Genomic DNA, 9088 nt, shown 5'->3' on the forward strand with positions numbered 1-9088 from the left:
ATTTTGGAACATTAAAACATAATTTCTGCAGGACCAGTAGTAGATTTATTCCACACACTGGATTTACAAATAGAGAATAAACTCTTAAAAATTAGGGAGCTTTTGACGTTCATTTGAAAGTTCAATGTAGCCTATACTAACCCAAATAAAATAAGGAATATGATAAGTGAGATTACACATAAAAATCCTTTGTTAAGGATTGAGAGATGAATAAAATCTAAGACAGAATAAAAGCTGATAAAATGATAGATTAAGTATATAGATGTATGTTAGTATATATTTATACATATATATTTCTATATTCTTCTCTCTCTATATATATATATATTTCTGTTTATTTTGATTTATATATTATTGCTGAGGTATTTCCTTAGTTCTCTGTTCTCACTTGTTCAGTGTGTTGTCATTTTTTTCTTTTCAAAAGCAGTCTTATAATTTTTTTCTTACTTGGTACATTTTGATTTCCTTTATTTTTTAATTTTTTTAATAATATTTTTTATTCTATTATGTTAGTCACCATACAGTACATCTCTAGTTTTTGATGTAAATTCCATGATTCATTACTTGCGTATAACACCGAGTGCAACATGCAATACGTGCCCTCCTTAATACCCATCACCAGCCTATCCCATTTTTATTCATATTATCTTTATATAGTATGAATTACTTTCTTTATTAATTATCACATGAACTGATTTTTAATTTCTAGTTATTGTGCTAATGATATTTAGTAATATTTCTTATTTTTCTTTCCCTCTTACCATTCTTCGCCTCCATTAAAATAAAAGTTATTTCATTTTGTCTCAGTTTGCAATGATTTTCTGTTTGATCTGCGTATCTTTTTCCCTCCTCATCTGGCAAACTCCTACTTGCCCTTCATGATGACTCAACTTAGGTAAGTGCTACCTTCCTTGGGATGTCCTGTCAGTGCTTCCTGTCCCCTTCTCAGGCAGGGCAACGTGGCCCATCTCTGTGCCCTCATACCAGCCAGTACACATGACCATCATCACACTTATTTTTTTATCTGTTTGTTTTTTTTCTTTGAGCTCCTTAATGGCAGGATCATTTTGTAATCTGATTCCTCAGAACCTCACATATCTGGAACAAAATAGATGCCTTGTGCTTTTCCTTTTAGAGGTCCTTGATAAAAATTCTTATATTTTAAAAAAATTTAGGAGTGAAAAACACATTTTTGGTGTGGGGGGAAGGGGGGTAGATATTTAAACTCAATTTGGTTGGAAGTGTTAGAAATACTTCTGAAATCTTAAAAAATGGTAAGCACTGCAAAATGAACTTTTGGCCAAAGTACATTTTTTACAAATATCAAAGTAGTAACACCAAAAAATTAATAAACATTTTTGTATGCCAATAAGCATTGTGTTATGTGTGTGTTTTTTAAAAATGTATTCTCATTTTGGTTCTTAAAACAGCCCTCTCAATATAGTTTTCTAAAATCCATATGCATAGAAAGTGAGTTAAAAATAATGTCCCTCTTTACCTCATTGGAAACCAATAATCAGCTTTGACTTATCTGCGCCTCTTTAATATCTCCGTTCTCAGTGAATGGCACCTCCTTTCACCAGGATGTCCCAGTCAGGACCAGGGTGCCATTTATGACTGACTATCTTTGTCCTCCCCACTTTAAGCCTGTCACTAGATCCTGTAGATAGAACTTCCCCACAATCTCTGGAATCCACCCACTTCTCTATATTAATGCAACCACTTCCTTAGTCCAGGCTGCCTTTATTGCTTACCTGGGTTCCTGCCACAGTTTCTTAATGGGTCTCCCAGCTTCCGGCCTATCTGCAATTCAATTTATTTTCCACCATCCTTGCAACAAGAGGAACCTTTCTAATATCCAAGTATGATTACATAACTCTTCCTCTAAAAATATTTCCATGACTCCCCTATGCTCCCAGGATAAAACACTAATTTATTTCTTATCTGGATTCTTCTTTTCTCCTTGTTCATGAATCACTGCTCTGTAGTTCACTTGATATACCAGTCCAGTTGATGGGACGTTCTGTTCTCCAAAGCTCTCTTGTTTTCTTCTCACCTCTCTTCTTTCTAGGAGAACACTTTGCATGTGTTCTTCTGTCTCAATGCAACATTTTGTTTGTCTGCTTTCTTATTGCTACCTCATCTATCTGATATTTGCTCATCCTGTTAGGTCTTAATCCAGAGATTCCAGCTTTTCTAAGAACATTTTTGTAATCAATGCTCATTTTGCCCCCAACAACACTAGCTCCATCCAAGTGAGACGTGCCTCTTCTGTGCTTCTATGGCATCTTGCATTTCACCCATCATAACATTTACCAAAGTAATTTGCTGTGCTTGTTTATTTCTCAATGTCTCAAGGGCTAGGCCAATGTCTTGCACATCTTTGTATTCTAATCATTTAATCCTATGCTTGGTACACCTTAGGAAGCATGCATATAAAGTTTTGCCAGATGAAGGATCAAGCCTTAAAAAAATTCCCACTTTAAAACAAGAAAAAATGTTCTTAACATTTTGATTATATCGCAAGACAAAATTCAAATGTTAATGTTAAATGTTTTCATAAAAATCACAATGTTGGTTTTATTTTTCTTCAAAAAGATTATTTATTGACTTTGGATTGCTCCCATGGGCTTAATCACTGGGCATTTCAGGGACTTGAGGGTGATATATCAAAGAATACATGAGGAAGAATATTAGCCTTAATTACATAGAGTCTAAGTCATTTTCTTAGGTTGAGGTAGATAGGAAAATTTCTATGGGATTATTACAAACTGAGAGCTAGAAAGGATATCTGAAACATGTATGGAACACAATGACTCCAGGACTCAGATTTACTTAGAAACTTAAGAAGAATAGAATGCGCTGCAAAGTAGGAACAAGGGGAAGGAGGAAGGAAAAGGGATGATGGGATAGCCTTCAGCTGGAGAAAGGGAGAAATTATTTTTGGGAGAAAGATTAAGACATTAGATGTCAGGGTACATAGATATGAAAGGGTAAAGAAACACAAGTACTCTTAACCCCTTCTAGAGAGAGGGTTATTTTAGTTATTCCTAGCTAAAACAAATGATAAGAGATAAGATCTCAGAGACAAAATTCAACACACAGACCCATAGTTTGCCCATATCATGAAAAAACTGAGGAATGCCTTCTTAAACTTGCAGACAGGTAGTCAATATCAAGAACTTTTGGGGAGTCTTTTCTGGATGGCTGGAAAGGCTACAGTAGTGATTACAGAAAATTTAGACAAGCTTGAGGTAGCTAAGTTGGAAATTTCACTACTAATACCTTGGACAGTATTAAATGAGTTTCAAGGTGACTACAGTTAGTGTAAGCAGGAAAACACATACTTGGTAAGTCCCTTGGTTAGAAATTCATAAGATTTTAACTCTGTGAGAATGTGCACTAAGAGGCACATTAAAAATGAGTCAAACAGGACCAATACAGACAAAGTCCTGGATTACCAGTTGGACTGATGGAAGGCTGTTTACTCTGTGGAATAACATTTAACCGTGTCTAGGGAGTTGAAGAAGGGCAGAATTTAGTTGAACAATAGATGTTTGTAGCAGATCTTGGACTTAATGACTTCATATCTCTCACTGTGGAGGACTCTATAAGACAGAATCTAGAGTTACAAAAACCAATTTGAGGGTGGGGAAGCAAAAAAAAAAAAGACATATTGAACTAGTGAAGAGCATTATTGTTAATACTTTGAGTGGTAGAAGGGGACCTGACATAATCTAAGGATCATGTTGAAATGATCAAAACTCACTCAGCCCTGCTTAAAAGGACTAGGAGGGGGATTGGTAGGAGAAGGAATGGAAGAATGAAGGGGGGGGGTAAACAGAAGGGGGAATGAACCACGAGAGACTGTGGACTCTAGGAAACAAACTGAGGGCTTCAGAGGGGAGGGTGGTGGGGGATTGGGCTAGGCCAGTGATGGGTATTAAGGAGGGCACGTTTTGCATGGAGCACTGGGTGTTATACGCAAACAATGAATCATGGAACACTACATCAAAAACGAATGATGTACTGTATGGTGACTAACATAACATAATAAAATAAATAAATAAAAGGACTAAGGCAACTATAGTGGGATGTGGAAGGCTGGAAATGTGTTCCATTATTATGAATAACAACAGAGCAGAAAGAATTTCTGCTGCTAATGAATTGGTGCATGTTATAATATGTTGGGGAATTCTACAACTGAAGTAATTAAAAACCTTGGGGACAAAAGCATGTCAGATGACAGGCATAAAAAGTGTTATGGGGTCACAAGATTCTAGAACATAGAACTCTGAAATGATTTTCTAGTGGAAACAAATGTGGGGACCAAGGATAAAGTCCTGCTTGGGGTGAAAATTAATATGCTCAAGGAATTCTAGCCTGGTATAATAACACCTGCCTCTTTGATATAGAAATCTTTCCAGGGATGCAAGACAGAGTGAAAAACAAGTGCTTGGGACTGTGGGAAATTCAAGACGATGAAATTTGCTTGGAGGAAAATGGAATGAGTGGAGGCTGCTGGTATGCCTTATAAATTATAAATATAAATAAATATAAATATAAATTATAACTTATACATTAAGTTTCCCATATTGGAGCAAACACTAAAGGATAAACGGGAGCCTTATGATAAGGCTAACAGGTGAATCCTAGAAGTGCTGCTATTGCAAATTTCTACAGATTTTTAAATAAAATACAGAAAACAAATTATGAATAAATGTCATCCTGACTTTCTAAAAGATAAACAGTAGACTCTCGGTTCTACAGATTGGTAAGCTTAACATGGATTAATATCATAATAAAATAATTAAATAATTGGTTTGAGCAATTACAAGGAAATAGTCATGAGTTTCTACAAACTGTTTTATAAGTTTGTTCATTTATTTATTCATTCATTCTCAAAAAATGGTTGACTGGAATTGGTTGAATATCAGATTGTACCAGACATTGATATTGATGCTGTTGGAAGAGCAGAGCCCAAGAGAGACAAGTGGGAAAACCAAAAATAGGTAAAGTAATGAATCAAAAAGATAATCACAGATGATGGCAGGTGTTATAGAGAAAATAAGCTGAGTGGAGAGTAAGGTCATGTGGTGAGGGCATTAAGGTAGGGTGGTTAGGTAAGGGCTTTCTGAAGAGAGAAATTTGAAGCAAGTCTGGGTGAATGAGAAAGAGTCAGCTGTGCAAAGACCAGTGGAAGAGAGAACAGCATTTTCGAGACTCAAAGGAAAGAATAAGTTTGAATAATTGAGGAACATAAAACAGATCAATGTTTCTGAAGTACAGTGAGAGAAGGAGTGAAAGAAGAGTCAAGTAAACTTGGAGAGGAAGAAAGGAATTAAGGCACATTGTGCCTTGTGGGTCAAGATGAGGAATTCAAAATTTATTCTAGGAGCAGTGGGAAGTTATGAACATTTCGAATAGGGGAGTGATCTAGTATAATTTATGTTTTAAGTGAATACTTCGTGGAGAATAATTTCTGAGATGGGTGGGGGAAGAATGGAGGTAGGGAAACCAGATAGGAGGTCATTATAGAAGCTTAGGCAAGAAGTGATGGTGGTTTAGGCTAAGATCATGACAGTGGACAGGAAGTGATGGCTTAAATATATATACTGGAAATGGAACAAAGAAGTTGAGCTGATTGGGTACAGGAAACGAATGAAATCAAGGGCAGCTCTTAGGTTTTGGCCTGAGGAACTGAGTGAATAATGATTTTCTGTGATAGGGGAGGAATAGGTTTATTGGAAGGAGGAGGCAGGAGTAGACCCAAAAGTTGGATAATATTAAAAAAAAGAGTTAGGCAATGTAAGTTAGAGAAGTCTATTAGACATCTAAGTAGGGTGGACAGTTGTCTATAGGAATCTGAAACTCAGTGGAACGTTCAGGACTAAAGAGGTATATTTGGGAGCTGGGAGCATATAAGATGTCTTTAAGGGCATGGTACTCAACAAGAGCACCAGTGAGTGTAGAAAAGTAGACAAGAAAGCACAGGATGAATTCCAGTTTTTGGAGGTTGTGTGAGAAGGACAATGAAAAGGCATAGCCAAGAGGGAGGAGGCAAATCAGGAAAGGTGGAAGCATGAAAACTAAGAGAGAAATTTTTCACAAGAATGTATGATTACATGTCAAGTGCTGCTAAGATGGTGAATAAGAAGACAGGGAAAAATAATTCTACTATCACTTCCATTTAGTCTGTGGACCGTTTGCTATTCAGGGACTCTTCCTGCAATGATCTCTTTATTTTGAATTGTGAATTTCTATTTCTTGTCAGAAGCACAGGCCTTAATATCACTCATCTAAAAAAATTCCTTGAATGCTTGTTCTTCTCAACTACTTCCCTTTATCATTGATCCTCTTCATAGAACATTTTGTTAGAATTACACTATTGGTCCTTCAACCTCTTCTATTGAAATGGCCTTTATTGTGGTCTCAAATGACTTCCACTTTGCTGTATTGAATAAAGAATTTTCTGTCTTCATTTGAATTGAAAGTCCTAGGGACATATGACATACTTTAATAGAACGTTTATATTTGTTTCCTTAAAAGCATGTTTTCTAAGTTTTCCTCCTTCCTCATTGATTTCTGCTCTTTATATCTTCTACTGGCTTCTCCTCTTCTTCCTGGTTTCTATATTTGGAGTAATTAAGGGCCAGACCTTGGGCCCTTGGCTTAATATACCACCTATAATGCTACCTAAATGTGTATATTTAGCTTCAACCTTTTTACTGAAGTTTATAATTAATTCTCCTTGACACTTAAACCTAGATTTCCAACTGTTATCTCAAAATTATTCTGTCTAGGACAGGATTTTTGATTTCCTGTCCTTCCAAATCTGCATGAAATATGTTCTTCTCTGGTTTTCTCCATTTAAATTAAAATCTCTATTTCATTCATCTATTTGATTAAGCCCAAATTTTTAGAATTATTTTCAATTCACCAATAAGTTGTGTTGGCTTTTCTACAAAATATTTTCTGAATCTCATCATTTAAAAACATTCCTTTTAAAATGCTCTTTCATGTGCCTATACCATAAGATAAGACCTTCCTGGGTATTTTCCCTTCATTTCTGTTCTTGTCTCCTTATTCTTCATTGCTTACAGAGTAGCAATGTTGTTTTTCTAAAAGGGAGAGTCAGATCATATAACTCTCTGTTACAGTATTGTTGTCTTTTTTTTTTTTAATCTCTAGCATTTCTTTTTAGTTCTTTCTTAGGATTTCCATCTTTCTGCTTACATTGCTCTTCTGTTCTTGCGTGCTGTTTACTTTATCCATTATAGCCCTTAGCATATTAATCATTGTTGTTTTAAATTCCGAGACTAATAATTCCAACATCCTTACCATGTCTGGTTCTGATGTTTTCTCTGTCTCTCAAATTGTGCTTTTTGCTTTTTGGTATGCCTTTTCTTTTTTTTACCCTCAAGAATAATTGACATACAACATTGTACTAGTTTCAGGTATAAAACATAATAATTTGACATTTATATATATTACAAAACGGTCACCACAATAAATCTGCTTACCATCTGTCATCATACAAAGTTGTTACATTATTGACTTTGTTTTTTATGCTTTCTTATTCTTTGTTTCTTATTACATCCCCATGTCTTATTTATTTTATAACTAAAAAATTATATCTCTTAATCTCCTTCACCTATTTTGTCCATTCCTCCACCACCCTCCCCTCTGGCAATCATCAATTTGTTCTTTGTATCTCTGAGTCTGTTTCTGTTCTGTTTTGTTTGCTCTTTTGTTTTGTTGTTTAGATTCCACAGATAAGTGGAATCATATGGTATTTGTCTTTCTCTGTCTGATTTATTTCTCCAAGCGTAATACCCTCAGCGTCCACCTATGTTGCCACAAATGGCAAGATTTCATTCTTTTTTGTAGCTAATATTCCATTGCATGTGTATATATCTTCTTTATCCATTTATCTATTGATGGACATGTAGGTAGCTTTCATATTTTGGCTATAGTAAATAATGCTGTAATGAACACAGGGTGCGTATATCTTGTTGAATAAGCATTTTCATTTTCTTCAGATAAATGCCCAGAAGTGGAATTGCTGGATCATATGGTAATCCTATTTTTAATTTTTTGAAGAGCCTCCATGCTTTTCCATTGGCTGCACCAATTTGCATTCCCATTAACAGTGCACAAGGGTCCTCTTTTCTCTATATATCCTTGCCAACACTCGTTATTTCTTGTCTTTTTGATACTAGCCATTCTGACTCGTGTGAGGTGATATCTCATTATGCTTTTTATTTGCGTTTCCCTAATGGTTAGTGATGTTGAATATCTTTTCACGTGACTGTTGGCTACCTGTATGTCTTTGGGAAAATGTCTGTTCAGGTCTTCTGTCCACTTTGTATTCCAACTGCTTTCTTGATATTGAGTTGTATAAATTGTTTATATAATTTGGATGTTAACTCCTTATTGGAGATATTATTTGCAAATATCTTCTCCCATTCAGTTGGATGCCTTTTAGTATTGTTGATGATTTCTTTTGCTGTGGAAAAGCTTTTTAGTTTGATGTAATGCCATTTGTTTATTTTTGTTTTTGTTGTTCTTGGCAGAGGAGATAGATCCCCAAACAACTGCCAAACCAATATCAGAGAACCTGCTGCCTATGTTTTCTTCCAGGAGTTTTATGGTTTCAGGTCTTAAATTCAAGTCTTTTATCCATTTTGAGTTTATTTTTGTATGCTATAAGAAAGTGGTCCAATTTCATTCTTTTGCATGTAGCTGTCTAGTTTTCCCAGCACCATTTATTGTAGAAACTGTCTTTTTCCCATTGTATATTCTTGTCTTCTTTGTTGTAGATTAATTGACCATATATGTATGTATGGGTTTAATTCTGGGTTCTCTCTTCTGTTCTGTTGATCTACGTGTCTCTTTTTGTGCCAGTACCATATTGTTTCGATTAGTGTAGATTTGTAGTATAGTTTTAAATCTGGGAGCATGATACCTCCAAATTTGTTCTTTTTTCTCTAGTAATTTGGCTATTTGGGGTCTTCTGTGGTTCCATACAAATTTTAGGATTCTTTGTTCTAGTTCTGTAAAAAATGCCATTGGTATTTTAATAGGG

Source organism: Ursus maritimus, unplaced genomic scaffold (genome assembly GCF_017311325.1).
Source record: "Ursus maritimus isolate PB19 unplaced genomic scaffold, ASM1731132v1 scaffold_36, whole genome shotgun sequence".
Taxonomy (NCBI): Eukaryota; Metazoa; Chordata; class Mammalia; order Carnivora; family Ursidae; genus Ursus; species Ursus maritimus.